Below are 16,358 nucleotides of genomic sequence, written 5' to 3' on the forward strand. Positions count from 1 at the left end.
TTTGATTTAAAATATTAGAATGTAAACCGATATGTAATAATTATGGGAGAAACAGTATAAATTTTAAAATAGAAGAAAATTTAAAAGAAGTCATCAACACATTGAAATGTGTTAGACTGGAACTGTTTGGTTGATAAAATACTGAAAGTTGTATTATTATCAACTTTGGAACCTTATCTAAGGATGATTGAATAATTCTAAAAGTTTAGCGTGGGAAGCAAAGTTTAATGAAAAATAATGAAACCTCTCTCTATTTTTAAAATTTTTTTATTTTTTATTTTATTTTTTTGTCTTTTATGGCTGCACCAGCAGCATATGGAGGTTTCCAGGCTAGGGGTCGCATCAGAGCTGTAGCTGCTGGTCTGCGCCAGAGCCACAGTAACACAGGATCTGAGCTGCATCTGTGACCTACACCACAGCTCACAGAAACGCAGGATCCTTAACCCACTGAGTAAGGCCAGGGATTGAACCAGCATCCTCATGGATGCTAGTTGGGTTCGTTAACTACGGAGCCATGTTGGGAACTCCAAGACCTTTCTTTAAATTAGCAAAATAGAGAAAATTTTTCTGTAGAGACAGACTTGATATGATTGATTTTGTGGTAAGTTGTATGAATGTGGAAGGCAGTACTGTGTTGGAGACCCATACCTTTTGGGGATATGATTTTCCTGGTCTCTTTCTAGTCTTTGATATCAGGGCTCTTACTTTTGTTGTCCTCCTTGGTTAAGGCCCTTGGATTCGTCTAGGGATCTGCCTGTCCTCTGCTGTTTGCTTTGGCTGACCATGCTGTTCTGCATTCAGGGTGTGCAGAGTCAACACAGCTGCCCTCATCTGTCTCCTCAAGGGAGGCTTTTAGGAGGGATCCCCAAATCTGGGATTACAGATTACAGATTTGATTACTTGAGAGGCAGTTTAAATTCCTTGAATATTTACTTGATTTTTATCTCATGCTAATCAATGCTATAATATTTCCCTGCCCCTCGTATCTCTTTCCCTTCTTTGGACATGTGATAGCATTCATAGCATTTATCATGATAAATCCTATGATTGAATTATTATGGGTTTACTGGCATTTGGTATTTAAGAGTATTAACTAGAGTTACTTAAAGTATATTTAAAATAAGAAAAAAATCATGGTATGTTTACTGTGCCTTTTTTTTTTTTTTTTTTTTTTTTACAAATAATGAAATTATAAATGTATCTGAAAACACTGAAATATTGCCACACATAATATGGTTACCAGAAGAGCAATATTGTCTGGAATAAAGAGACATTTTAACATGGGATGGCAGCCAAGGTTCTTCTTAATCTGTAGTGAAAAGGAGAAAAAGTAGCTATAGTATTCAATACGAGGGATTTACATTTAATATAAATAATCCCTTTTCCAAGTCAGTATAAGCTTCATGAGAGCAGGGGCCTTTGCTGTTTTGTTTGCTAATACTATATATTCACATTTCTTAGAAGACTGTCTGCCACAGAGTAGGCACTCAAGAAATATTTATTGAATGTTAAAGCCATTTTGAGGCCCAGTCTTTGAAGGAATAAACCACAGAGCTTGATTTCTCTGTGGTCTATAAGTCTTGATTTTAGGAAACTGAGAGGCAAGGTGACTATTATAGTCCTAGTTGCTTTGTTCTTAGCACCATTTGTTTTGTTATGTTTTGTTTTTAAGAACTGAATTTACTAATATTTTAAAAGGCTGCAGAATTTTTTTCGTCTTCTTGAATTAGAAAATTTTATGGGCTCTAACACCTTACCTCGTCTTTGCATTAAATGGTTAATGGAATTTTTTTTTTTGCTAATTTTTTAAATTGAAGTATAGTTGATTTACAATATTATATTAGTTTTAGGTGTACAACATAGTGATTTGGTATTTTTATAGATTATATTTCATTTAAAGTTATGACAAAATGATGGCTGTATTTCCCTGGGCAGTATAACGTATCCTTGTTGCTCATTTATTTTGTATGTAATACTTTGTTTTTCTTAATCATGAATGCCTATCTCCCTGCTTCCTTCTCCCCTGTCCACACTGGTAACCACTATTTATTCACCATGTTAATTTTTTGTTTGTTTGTTGTTATATACAGTGAAAGAATTAATTTTCATTTTTTATTATATATTGGGAAAACAATTACTAGGAATGAATGATTATTGATGTATATATAGGAAATGATGATAGGCATTTGCCTCGACCATCCAATTTCAAGTCTTTTATACTTTCTGCTATGGTGTGAATATTTGTGCCTCCCTCCAAATCATATGTTGAAATCCTAATTCCTTATATGATGGTACTAGTACTTGGGGTTTTAGGAGATGCTTAAGTCAGTCATGAAGGTGTAGCCATCTGAATAGGATTAGTGCCCATATGAGGGAGGCTTCAGAGTGATTCCTGGCCCCTCCACCAAATGAAGATACAGTAAGAAATGTGCAGCCTGGAGGAGGGCCCTCACCAGATCATGGTGGCAGCTGATCTTGAATTTCTAGCCTCTAGAACTGTGAGACGTCAGTTTTGGTTGTTTGTAAGCCACTCAGTCTCTGGTATTTTGCTATAGCAGCCCATTCGGACTAAGGTACTTTTGACGCTATTCTCTGTCCTGTGCTTTCTTTCATAAATTTATTTGATGCAGATGTAATGAAATAATTTAAAAAGCATCTTTTACTTTTTTATGTGGCCTTAAAAATCTCTCACAGTAAATAAACATACAACAAATATCAAGTTAACTGTTGTGTAATCTTTCTTCATTATTCTATAAAGATTTTAGTGAAGATAAATTTATTGGAAACTTAGGACCAAAATATCACTCATAATATTTGGATGTTTCAAATTTTGGGAAACATTTAGATTTTATTATAGTGTCAATATGGTGATATAATTAGTTTTTCATTTATAGGAAATGATGTATGAGATTTTCTTTTGGGGACAGGGTAGGGTTATATTCTCTATACAAAAACCAGTAAGTTGGAGTTCCCATTGTGGCTCAGCAGATTAAGGACCTGACATAGGCTCCAGAGGATGCAGGTTTGATCTCTGGCCTCCCAGTGGGTTAAGGATCTGGCATTGCCACAAGCTGTAGCATAGGTCACCGATGCAGCTTGGGTCAGTGTTGCTATGGCTGTGGCATAGGTCAGCAGCTGCAACTCTGATTTGATCCATAGCATAGAAACTTCCATATGCTGCAAGTGTGGCCATAAAAAGAAGAAAAAAATCACCAACTTGTGGTTTTTGGCCTTTCAATCTGAAATTGTCCCTAGGTAGTCTACCACAGTAATTAAAACTCTCGTTTTAAATTGAACTTGAAAATTTATTTCAGTCTACAAGGAATTGACCTTTATAACTCACTTGTGGATGTTTCTCTTATGAATTATGTGGTAATCATTGACAAAAAAGAATTTATCACCTACCATTGAAATAAAGCTTTGTTTTCTCTGCAAAACACCTTTTTTTTCCAATGGAACACTTTGGAAAAAGATACCTAATTACTTGTATGGTGATGTAAATGTCTCTTTTCTGTGTTTTTAAGTAAGTTTACCAAACAAAATATTATTTATTTATTTATTTATTTTTGTCTTTTCTAGGGCCGCACCCATGGCATATGGAGGTTTCCAGGCTAGGGATTGAATTGGAGCTGTAGCCACCGGCCTACACCAGAGCCACAGCAACGCAGGATCTGAACCATGTTTGCGACCTACACCACAGCTCATGGCAACTCCGGATCCTTAACCCACTGACAGAGGCCAGGGATCGAACCGGTAACCTCATGGTTCCTAGTTGGATTCATTAAGCACTGAGCCATGACGGGAACAAAATATTTTAAAAATAAAGTAATATAATAAAGTGATATTCAAGGCTATAAAGATATAAGGAAAGAACAGAAGTCTGTGTTCCTAAGGAATAAATAGTCATATATTACTCATGTCTTTGATACTTCTTCTTTTGAATGCATAGCCAAATTAATTATGTAAAGGTATTTTTTGTTCCTTATTTTAAGGGATACACTTTTAATAACAATTCTACTTAAAAAAAAAATTCTCAAGGTGTTTCATAGGAATTTAACATAATTATTTAGGTTCTGCCATTTGTCAGGTACTGTCCTTGTTCCGTGATGCTTGAACTGAATTATAGTATATATGTGGGATGTGTGTGTGTTTTAAAAATAAAGTGCTATTGGAGCAAAATATTAGTGAACAGTTTATTCATTCTGTGATAGTAACAGGGGAAATAACAGAAGGGCAGTGACATTCAAGCACACTTGGTAACATGTTTAGAAGTTGCCCAGAGAGATAGAAAGATGAAGGCTGTTTTAACTCGGTGTACTGCATGAATAAAAGTGTGTGTATTGATTGAAGTTCCAACAGGAAGCAACGGCATACTGAAAATAGGACAGTTTGAACAGTTTTGTTTATTTTTTTCTTTCCACCTCCGAAAGGCTGTTTTCAAAGTTGAACATGCGAGGGATCTGCTCTAGAGTTCAAAGGAGAGTGGGGTGAGGGGACTTAGCAACACCCATACTAACCTTGCCTAGGCCACAAGGAACATGGGATCAATTACTAGAACCCAGAGGGAGACCGAATCAGCCATCTTGAGAGGAGCACTGAGTTTTGGTGACAGATGTGGTTAATTCATGACTACCTTGCAGGGAAGGAGCTAGGGGAATAAGGAAACAAATACTCTGATCTCTCACTCTTCTTCCTTTCTCTGACCTCTTCCTGTGGTTCCACATTGCCCAGTCCAATAAAAAGCCAGAGTTCTGGGAAATATGGTCCACATCAATTAGCCTCCTGGGGCAGAAAGCCAATGATAAGTGGATCTGACTGACTAGTAAAATGGGGCTCAGGAGGTCAGTGAAAGAGTGCAGGTCAAGAGAAGTGAGAGTTCCAGGGAAAGTAAACCTGAAAGGTGGGTTGGAGGCAAACTGAAGAATTCCTTTCTTTTCTTCTGATTTCTGTTTTCTTTTCTTAAAAATTATTTCTATTAATATCCATTTGACTAGCAATGACAATCAGGATTATCTTCTTTTAGGAAGGTCCCTGGTGGCCTAGCAGTTAAAGGATCCACCCTTGTCACTGAGGTCTGGGTTCGATCCCTGGCTCAGGAACTTCTACTGCTATGGATAGGGCCCCAAAAAAAGAAAATTTTTTGTTTGTTTCTAGAGATGCACCTGCAGCATATGGAAGTTTCCCGGCTAGGGGTCCAATCAGAGCTCCAAATTGGAGCCAAGTTTACAACATATGCAGGATCCTTAACCCACGGAGTGAGGCCAGGGATTGAAGCCACATCCTTATGGTTATTAGTTGGACTCTTAACCTGCTGAGCCACATTGGGAACTCCACGCATTGTCTTCTTTGAAGTGTTTATTTAGGATGTTTATGTACTTTAACTTTTCTTTGCCAAATCAGTAACAAAATGGATTAGAATAGAGGTTTCTTGATGCCAGACCTTGAACCTTTTCAAAGGGTTGTATAATAGTGATCTTTAGAGCTAAAATAACAAAATGCTGTATTCTGGGCAGTGTAAACAACAGAAATTTAATTTCTCACAGTTCTGAAGGCTGGAAGTCTGAGATCAGCCAGCATGGTTGGGTTCCAGTGAGCATTATTTTCCTGGCTTAAAGATGGCTGCCTTCTTGCTGTGTCCTCACATGGCAAGAATCTTATCATCAGGCCCCCAGGCTTATGCCTTCCATTTAAACCTAATTTTCTTCCAAATGCCCTGTCTCAACATACCATCACAGTGGGGGTTAGGGCTTCAACAATGAATTTGGAGGAGGGCACATTTCAATTCAGAGCAGATCCTATTTCTTTCTGAATTATATTTAGATGATATACAATTGATGAATAGAAAAGAGTCATGGAACCTAACACCCACATTTACAGTTTTCTCAGATGAGACACATGAAAGAAATTAGAGATTACTTTACATTCATATTTAATTTGATCCTTATGGTAACACTGTGAAATAAGATACTGTTATTACATATCATTTCATGATGAGTATACTGAAGTTTAGAGAGGTTAAGTAGATGGTATTATTGCCTGGGCTTGCATTCTGGCTTCGCTAATAGCAAAGTCTGTCCTCCTATCCATAATGCCACTACTGGTCAGGTTGAGGGTTCACAGAGAAAAAATGGGGGGGAAGAAAGTGATAACAGAGGAAGTAGAACTTGAGCCTTGTCTCAGATTTAACACACCATTTTATACCATATTTGGTTTTGCTTTTTTTGTGGAGACTATCACCCTCATTTTTCAGGGTGTTAAGTATTGAAGTGACCTTCCCTGAACATCAAAAGGAGATAGATGGTTTATAGAAAGAGTTTGGGTTTTAGAGGATAAGAGATCAAATTTATCATGTAAAATTAAACAATTATTGAGAGCTAGAATGAAATTGCTAGGCAGAAGGATGCCATTGGGCAGGGATGTGGCATGTTAAAATGTTAGTATCTAAATATTTAGTTAAGAAGGTTAATCTCACAAGCAATTTATCCTTTATTTCTGGAATATTTTCTTATGTTATTTTTTTGCCCATTTCTTTCTCTCCACATTTTTGTCCACTGTTTCAGGAAATTCTAACCTTTTGATATCTAATCTCCTATATTTTCTATCTTTTTGTCAAGTTGCCCATCATTTTGACTTTCTGTTCCACTTTCAGAAATTACTTATCTTCCATCTGCTTTTATTTAAGTAATCACATTAAAAACATTTCTAATGACATGCTTATGTTCTCTACCTTTTATCATTGATTCCATCATTGTTAAATGCCCAAAGATACATTTATCTTTTTGAAAATATTATAGATGTTTTAGTTTTCCCCAAGTTTTCTTCTTATTCCCTCATCCTGTCACTATTTTTTCAGGCTTTTTTTCCCTGTGTTTTTAAAAATTCCTTGTTTTTTGCATTGCAGGCTATCTTGAAATGACTGGTGATCCATGGTTATATAATCATATTTTAGAATGAGTTAGGAAAAGGCAGTTGAAAATTCTGTTCCCAGTGAACTTTGTTCCTGGTGATCGTCACTGTTGGGTAGTCAGAAAGTGGGCCAGCCTTTATGTTGATGACAATAAGTGAAAGCTTTTTTCTGAAATTATTAATTTTTCCAGCCAGAGATGAATCTTACAGTCTCTTACAAGGAGTGGGTAGAAGGGGTATGTGAGGCAGCTGGCATCCATGGATAAGGACAGGGAAAGTAGGTAAAGGTCTTAACTTTCAGTAAGACACTGAATCCCTAGTTTTCACCTATGTGATTCACTTATGACATCTGCTGTGCTCATTGTTTCTGGATTTGGGCCTTCCTACTTCAGTGTTTCTTAGAGAGTGAAACTCTGATCTCCCATTGGAGGGGTAAGAGGTGACATTTTGAAGGGATACACATTTATCTGTATGGGTTAGGGAGAAGCTTGGCTCAAGAGCCTACAGCCCTCTTATTTGATACTGCATCTTTTTTTTTCTTTTTTTTTTTTTTTTTTTTTTCGTTTTTAGGGCTGTACCTGTGGCTTATGTAAGTTCCCAAGCTAGGGGTCAAATTGGAGCTACACCACAGCCACAGCAACATAAGATCCCTTAACCCACTGAGCTGAGTGAGACCAGGGATTGAACTCACACCCTCATGGGTACTGGTTGGGTTTGTTTCCACTGAGCCACAACAGGAACTCCTTGACATTGCATCTTACCTTCTACCAGTACCAGGAGCCTCGAGATGCCCAGTCTCCTAGGGTTTCCGTAAAGCAAATTGACCAGCTCTCTTCAGGTTCTTCTTCTTAAAGAGCAGATTTTAATTTTTGCCTGTCTACTTAGTTTCTTACCCCTCCTACTACTTTCTAAGTTCCAAAACATTGTTCAATTTCTGTTCTCTTGTTGCCTCCTTTTCTTTCTCTGTTAATACTTTTTGCATTGCTTTGCTGTTATTTATTTCAATGGAAGTTTGGTAGGTGTGTCATTTTAAAGTCATACTTCTTAAAAACCCTTTTTATTTTTTAAATTTTTATATTATTTTTTTTCTTTTTATGGCTGCACCCACCACATATGGAAATTCCAGGAATAGGGGTCAAATTGAAGCTACAGCTGCAGGTCTGCACCACAGCGATGGTGAGGCTGGACCTGATCTGCATCTGTGACCTGTGACACTGCTTGTTCCAAAGCCGGATCATTAACCACTGAGAGAGGCCAGGAGTTGATCCTGCATCCTCCTGGACACTATGAAGGGTTCTTAATCCACTGAGCCACAATGGGAACCCAGGTTAAACACCCTTGTTTAAATAAAAGAAGAAAAAGTGCACCTATTGGATAGAAGAATATTTTATAATTCTGGGGTCTCAATTAGGTATTACATTCCTATCATATGCCATGATTATAAAATTTTGGTCTGACTGATAATGTCTTACTTGTGATATATTTACATATTATTATATGTGATAAAGATTTTCTTGTCTGTGACCCACAGAAAATTCTTTACTCACTTCATCTATTACCTGGTTCAACTTAAATCAACCTTTAAGACTCTGAAACATCTAATTGTGGGAGGATGTGTAGTTAAAATTAGATGCACTTTCCCTTACCACAAAGCTTATAATTTTTTGTGTTTGCAAAATACAACATGAATGTTAATGAACCTAAATAACCTACTAGGAAATGGTCTTCCTCTGTAGATGAGGCTAAAGTCTTTTTAATTTCATTCATTTTTCTTTTCTTTTCCTCCTGAAGCTCTCTAGAATGTGAGTAGGAAACACGAATTAAATGTGTAAATTTCCAAAGCAGTCTATTTGCCAATCTGTAGCATAACTCTGCCTACAGGGTGGGTGAGGTTGAAAGTGGGTGTGTTTCCTTCTATTTTAAGCTTGCATCACATTAATTTCTTTTACAAATTTTGCTCTTTTTGTTTCTTAATATCTTAGCACATATTTACTTCTATATTTTCTGCACTTGGCATATTGCACTGTCTTTTCTGGATACATGTGAAGAAATAAAATATATGCACTTTGAATTTATTGTTCACTTAGGAACTCACCATAAAATGAGTCACTTGAGCATTCTGTAGCTGGCAAGGTAGTAGAGAAAGAAACTTTTTTTTTTTTTAAAGAAGTTTTTAACAGAAAAGTAGAAGTAAATAAATAGAATATGTGATTATTACTTTTTTAAATTTGTTAATTCCCTTCATTTTTGGTTAAATATTAATGGGGTCCAGAAGGGACCCAAGAGAGAAGATGACAGAAAGAGGACAAGGATTGGAGATTCTTAGGAAACTAGAAAGATTGAGGAGAATAAAGGTCACAGGTTGAATAGTTAGTTAGGGAATGATTATGAGGAGAGATTCATTTTAAGCTTGGTCTTGAGAGAGTTAGTGGGTATAGGTTAATGATTGATTGTCAGAGAATAAAAGAATATAAAGTCAGGCAAGATTGTACAGGAGTTAACCAGTTCTATGTTGGAGACAATGGTCAGTTTGACTCGTATTGACTTATGAAGCTGTCAGATATATAACGAAACTAAATAGTGAATCTATTTTAGATTTTCCTTTAAAAGCATGCAGGGTAATACAGTTGCTAAATTTTGATAAAGGTTCTTTTTGCTTCTTCTTAAATCTTACATTTCTAACTTTAAAAAAAGATAATTTTTAATAATGAACAATTTATTTATTTATTTATTTATTATTTATTATTGTTATTTTTTTTTAGGACTACACCATGGCATATGGAAGTTCCCAGGCTAGGGGTTAAATCAGAGCTACAGCTGCCAGCCACAGCCACAGCAACACTAGATCCCAGCCACGTCTGCAACCTACACCACAGCTCATGGTAGCGTCAGATCCCCGACCCACTGAGAGAGGCCAGGGATCAAACCCGCATCCTGATGGATACTAGTTGAGGTTTCCACTGCACCACAAAGGGAACTGAACAATTTATTCTTTAACTTTTTTTTTTTTTAACTTTTTTCTAGGGCTTTGAGCCTTAATGATCTCATTTTTTTTTTCCTCACAAATGTTCGTACTCTCTCTTCTAGAGCATATAAAAATGCTGAAGTAATCTCATTTTCAGTTAACAAAAATTAGTTGCTGTTAATGGACCCTGAGTGTTCTCTTTTTCTTTTATATTGTAAAGATTCACAGACAGAGCTTTACTACCATGTGCATCTGCTCTTTCTGTATCCACACTTGATTTCAATCCTCTCCTACTCTAATTTGATAATAAAAAATAAAATAAAATAGTACAGATAGCCGGATGGTGATAATTTACATTTAAGATTTATGAATGAAGCAGTATAAATCTCGTTTACCATTCTGAATCATTTGAACCATGTATTCGCATTAGTATTTCATATAAATTTATAGATGATGGGGAGTTCCCGCTGTGGCGCAGTGGTTAACAAATCCGACTAGGAACCATGAGGTTGCGGGTTCGGTCCCTGCCCTTGCTCAGTGGATTAACCATCTGGCGTTGCCTTGAGCTGTGGTGTAGGTTGCAGATGCAGCTCGGATCCCTCGTTGCTGTGGCTCTGGCGTAGGCCGGTGGCTACATCTCCGATTCGACCCCTAGCCTGGGAACCTCCATATGCCGCGGGAGCGGCCCAAGAAATAGCTAAAAAGACAAAAAAAAAAAAAAAAAAAAAAAAATTATAGATGAGTTCCACTGTGCCATGGCCTATGATAGGATCTCCGTCTTCTGCAGTTCCTGAGTGATCATTTCTAGTTATGCCACAGATAAAGTACATTCTTTTGCTCTGTACCACCTGCCAACTTAAACTTGTCATAAATCATTATTTTTGCAGCTTACTTGTTAACACTTTCTTTTCCTATGGCACATCCTGTAGAAATTCTTTTTGCCAGGACTTGAGATCTTATGTATTTGTCTAGGATTAAAGTTTATATATTACTATATGTGTGTGTGTGTGTGTGTGTGTGTGTGTGTATGCATATATGTATAATTTATATTGATAGTTAAATACATAGATTTATATTTATAATTTTATTATATATGGTTTTGTCTTATATCCAGTGTTGCTGATAAAAATCCTGATAATTTGATTCTTACTCCTTTGAATGTAATCACCCTTTTCTCGTGGAAGTCACTCAGATTTTCTCTTTATCCTTGATGTTCTAAAAATTTTACTGCCCTCTGCCCTAATAAAGGATTTCACATTTTACTCATTTCTCAAAATAGTCTTATTCTCATACTGCATCTTCCCCTTGGTTCTCATTTTTTTCCCACACATTTTCATATTTTAGCCATAATCATCCTTCTAAAATTTGAAATCTGCTGCTTCTACTTTAAAACCTTTGTGATAAACTCTCCCCACCTCCGATTTAGTTATGTAGCCAGAGTTTCCAAACTGTGTGTCAGGAAGCTGATCTGATCAGTTTTCAGATTTCCCAGTGCTCACCTGAAATAAGGAGATTCCTTTTCTGTTTTATAGCTGGGCTCCCATGTACAGTTATGTCTCAATAATGATTTCTCTGTTTTGAAAGAACTGAACAACATTAGCCTCTAGGATGAATTCCATATTCCTTAGCTTACCATACAAAGTCCTTCATGCTCCGGCCTTTGAATTCCTCTCCAGCTTTGACTTTATCCTTGTCTCAGTCTGTTTGAGTTGCTATGATAAAGTACCATAGACTGAGTGCCTTATAAACAACAGAAATGTATTTCTTCCAGTTCTGGAGGCTAGAAGTATGAGATGATGGTGCCAGCATGGTTGAGTTCTAGTGAGGGTTCTTCTCTAGGTCTCAGACTGCCAGCTTCTCATTGTCAACTTCTCTTCACATAGTAGAGAAAGAACAGAGGGAGGAAACAGGCTCTCTAGTGACTCTAGTGGGGGCAATAATCCCATTCCTGAGAGTTCCACCCTCTTGACCTCGCCTAATGCTCATTACCTCCTAAAGGCCCCACCTCGTAATACCATTGGACTGCACAGCTGGGATTCAACATATAAAATTTGGGAGGATGCAAACATTCAGTCCAGGATAATAAAGCATAAGGTCCACACTGAATTATTTGCTATTGCTTAAATGCTGTTCTGGTCATGTCTCAGCAAATGCACACACAGCATGCTTTTATGTGGAATGGCTTTCCCCCGTTTCAGTAATCTGACAAACTCTTGATCTTTGATACAGACTTTATGTGCCACTATTTTTGGTGAAGTTTTCATAATCCCAAACTCCACTTTCTACTCCGCAAGCCTCTCTAGAGCCTGTTTCCACCATAGTCACTGTAATGATATGTACTTATGGGTTGTGAACTTTCTAAGGACCGGGTCAGTATCTTGGTCATCTTTGTGTCTCTGGAACCTAGTAATGTTTGAGTCATGGAAGCTATTCTATAAATGTTTATTGACTGCATAGATGAAAGGGTTAGGATCAGGAAATACTTTTGCATATGCACATTATATAGAAAGTGAAAGAAATTTATAAAGTGTATTTCAGTAATTTTAAATTTCCTTTGAATTCAGGCATAGAACTGCTGTTTATGGGAGGAACCCTGTTGATATCAGGGTGAACAATAAATAAAATAATGAAAATAAACAAATATTAGCCTGGAAATCACAGTTCTTTTTAATGAGTCTTTAGCATTTTCTGTGTTACTTTTAAAGCAAAGATCCTTCTTGAGGTACTGTTTAGAGTATTTAATATTAGGAAAAAAAAACTTTGCCTCTCTCCTGAAGATTTGAAATGCTTATTTTTATCTCATGGTTCCCCCTTTCTCTTGTCTGTCAGAAAACTTAAGTGGACTGTACGCTTGTAATAACCATCCAACTCCAGAGTCCTATGCCATTATCTCACCTCCTTGCCCTCCAGCCCTTCTCTCCTTCTGACCATTTTCATTGTAACTGCTGGTTTTTTCTTCTCATTTTATTTTTAAATATTATGTTACATTTAAAATTATAAGCTTTCCCCTCTTTTTTTTTGTAAGTAAGAAGAATATAAATTAAATGTATTTCAGTCTGTGAATAAGGGCCTGAAATTATTTCAAGTCAGGATCCAAATCCATTTTAATATTTCTTTAAATCACCTGTGAATAAATGGACAATGTCTAATTCTTTTTCCTTATAGTTCAGAACAGTTAGTTAGGAGGCTACAGAATGGATTTCCTATGCAATGTGCCAGGATTCAGAATATTAGGCATTTGGATGAGTACCATGAAGAGAGAAAAGTCTAATTATGGGATGATGCCGCTCTTACCCCACATAAATAACTAGATGTTATTTCCTCTGGCTAAAGCACATATCATCTCTGTTTTAGACATTTTCCTCAAGGAAAACTTTCTCTAACTTTAAAGAATATTTACTTTTGAAACAATGAAATGGGAATCTGGGATGTACTGTTGCTATTATGCCTATTTTACCTAAGGTACAATAAATTATGATGAAAGAAAAAAATCATCACTCTCTTTTAGATATATAGATGAAAACTCATCATAGCTTGCATGTATGAAGCCTGATTTCCAAGTTTCCATGGTAGGGCTCAGGATCAGGAATTACTTGGACTATGGAGTTTTGTTTTCCCTTTTAATTTTCGGCGAAAGCCTGCTGAGAGTAGGAGGTTGTCGGTGAGAAATCAGTGGCAGTATAGGGGTTGCTTTCTCAAGTCATTATGTATTAAGAGCTAATGGGTAGCTTTCTTTGATAGCTCGTTTATAATTGAGTGCAGATAGATGAAAATCAAACACAAAGGGAACTCAATTTTATCATTAATTTTGACTTTGTTTAACGGATGATTTCTGGGCACCACAGCAGCCTTCCTAATTTGTCTGTGTATGATGAAGAAACTAATCATACACAGCTCAGAGAACAAATAACATACGTTTTCCCGAAAAGGTCACCTTCAGAGATAAGCACAGGAAAAAAACCTCACAAACCTGTTGATTTCTTCTTTTTCTCCTGTGTTTTTTTCTGTTTGCCTTCTTTTAAAAATGCAGTATGTAAAATAATTATTTCATAATTTAAAATATTCAGTGATTGACTATCCAAAATTTATAGCCTAAACTAGAGTATAAATAGTCAGGTTTGTTCCTTAGAAAAAGCTTCCTTTCTTTCTTTTATTTATTAAATAGCCTTTCTATGTGCCAGTTACTATTTCAAGTGTTATGAATATTAATTTATTTAGCCCTCATAATAATCCTATTACTAAAGTCCTATTTTCATCATCTCCATTTTTTCAGTTGAGGAACTGAGGCACAGAAAGATTTCATGTTTTGCTAAAAGTCACATAGCTAGGTGATAGCTGGCAGAGCTGGGGTTCAAACCCAGGAAGTCTGGCTGTAGAAGTTGTGTTCCTAACATAACATTATGTTATGTTGCTGTAATTTTATTAGTTTAATTACAATTTCTGTGACTTCTTGATATCTATGTTTAAAAACACTACCAAGCTTAACCTTTGGCTAAAGTGAGAGACTTTTGTAAATCTTAATATGTTTTTTAGAATACATATTTTCCTATGAGCAAGTGGCAGTGACAGTAATACATTTGGGAGAACACAGAAAACAACCTGACATTTTTTAATTTTTAGGAATATTTAATATAACATGTACTATACATAGTACAGAAACATATTTGTATACACATTCACACATGTGTATATTAAATATATGTATATATATATTTCAAGCTATGTATTTTATGAAATTATAACTACTAGTAGATGATATCATGACGTCAACGTGAGGGCAGCTTACAATGAAGACCCCTCAAAAGGGGGCGTGCACACAAATTCACATAATTTGATCTCATGATATTGTTAGTCATTATTCATGTACGTATATATATATATGTGCATGCACATATGTATGTACGCATATATGTAGTTTTATAGCTATGTAAGCCAGAGCATCGCAAGGCAAAGTAGATTTTACTTTTTAAATCTAGACTAATTCCCATGCCTATTGTGAGAATACATCCACGTTTTACCCTCTCTGGCCAGACCTGTCTCTTTGGGAGCTGAAAAAGGAATGAGGTTCAGAAAGTGAAGTCTGAGTGCTAGATGAGGCCACACATGATACCTGTAAGGACTTCAGTGGTATTACAGAGTTAGAGGAGTAACAGTAAAGTACCACAAAGAAAAGCTGAGGGTAGAGGATGCAAGAAACCTGTTTCTAAAGCTAGTGTGGCTAGACTGAGGAAGGATGAAGAATTCAGAAATGAATGTGATTACAAAAACAAAATGAGTTCCCGTCATGACGCAGTGGTTAACGAATCCTACTAGGAACTGGAAACCATGAGGTTGCGGGTTCGATCCCAGGCCTTGCTCAGTGGGTTAAGAATCTGGCATTGCCACGAGCTGTGGTGTTGGTTGCAGATGCAGCTCGGATCCCGCATTGCTGTGGCTCTGGCTTAGACTGGTGGCTACAGCTCCGATTTGACCCCTAGCCTGGGAACCTCCATATGCCATGGGAGCAGCCCTAGAAAAGGCAAAAAGACAAAAAAAAAAAGAAAGAAAAGAAAAAAAGAAAACAAAATGAGGTGTGAGATGAGCCAGGGAAGGTGAGTGCTGGGACCCCACCGTGCTATTTCTTTTTTTTTCTTTTTTCTTTTTTATTCTTTTTTAAACAAGTGGCCGCACCTGCGGCATATGGAAGTTCCCAGGCCAGGAGTTGAGCCACAGCCACTGTAGAAGCAACACCGAATAGTTATCTTGTGAGCCACACGGAAGTCCGACCGTGCTAATATTTGGAGTATAATATGTTTTGCTGGCCCAGGACCACACGTGGTTGACTTGACCTGTTTATTACTCCTTATTAAGGCTGTTTCTTTCTCAGTCATCTTATTAGGTAGGATATTCATTATTTTACTTCGTGAAGGACCAAAATAACAGTGTCTTAATCAATATAGATGATTTGTTTCTTTCTGAAGTAAAAGTACAGGTCAGTAGGTACTCTGCGGTTAGGCTGGTTCTCCTGCACGTGTAAGGTTCAGACCAGGTTCGTTACATCCCATTGGTCTTCACTTTCTAAACATGTCACCCACATGCTGAGCAATACTCACCATCTCTCTGTGTTTCTGTAGAAAGAGGAAAACAAGATCAAGGCATTCTCTTTTAAGGATGTGAACACATCATTTCTATATACATCCTTTTGGTCAGATCTTTGTCACATGGGCCATCCTCACTTCAAGGAATGTTGGGAAATGTGGTTTTACCTTTGGGGCCATTTGTCTAGCTAAAACTCAGCAGGTTCTGTCGTGTTTAAAGGAAAAATGGAGGACTGATTTTGAAATACAATTAACATTTACCATGGCTATTTAAAAGGAACTTGTTAAGTAAATGGGAGAATTAACCTTGTGCTAGGAACTTCCCTTTTTTTTTATACTTCTCAGATTAACTTTAAATAATGTATCCTTATTTTATGTGTTTCTATGCCATAAAAACACATTGTTTTAAA

The 16,358-nt window shown here is 36.7% G+C and overlaps 1 protein-coding gene across 1 annotated transcript in view; it reads left to right on the forward strand.

Moving 5' to 3' along the window:
- The window catches only part of GBE1 (1,4-alpha-glucan branching enzyme 1), a 275,246-nt gene that overhangs the window by 91,947 nt on the left and 166,941 nt on the right, over positions 1-16,358 (forward strand). The window lies entirely within an intron of this gene.

This window comes from Sus scrofa, chromosome 13, assembly GCF_000003025.6.
Source record: "Sus scrofa isolate TJ Tabasco breed Duroc chromosome 13, Sscrofa11.1, whole genome shotgun sequence".
Lineage (NCBI taxonomy): Eukaryota > Metazoa > Chordata > Mammalia > Artiodactyla > Suidae > Sus > Sus scrofa.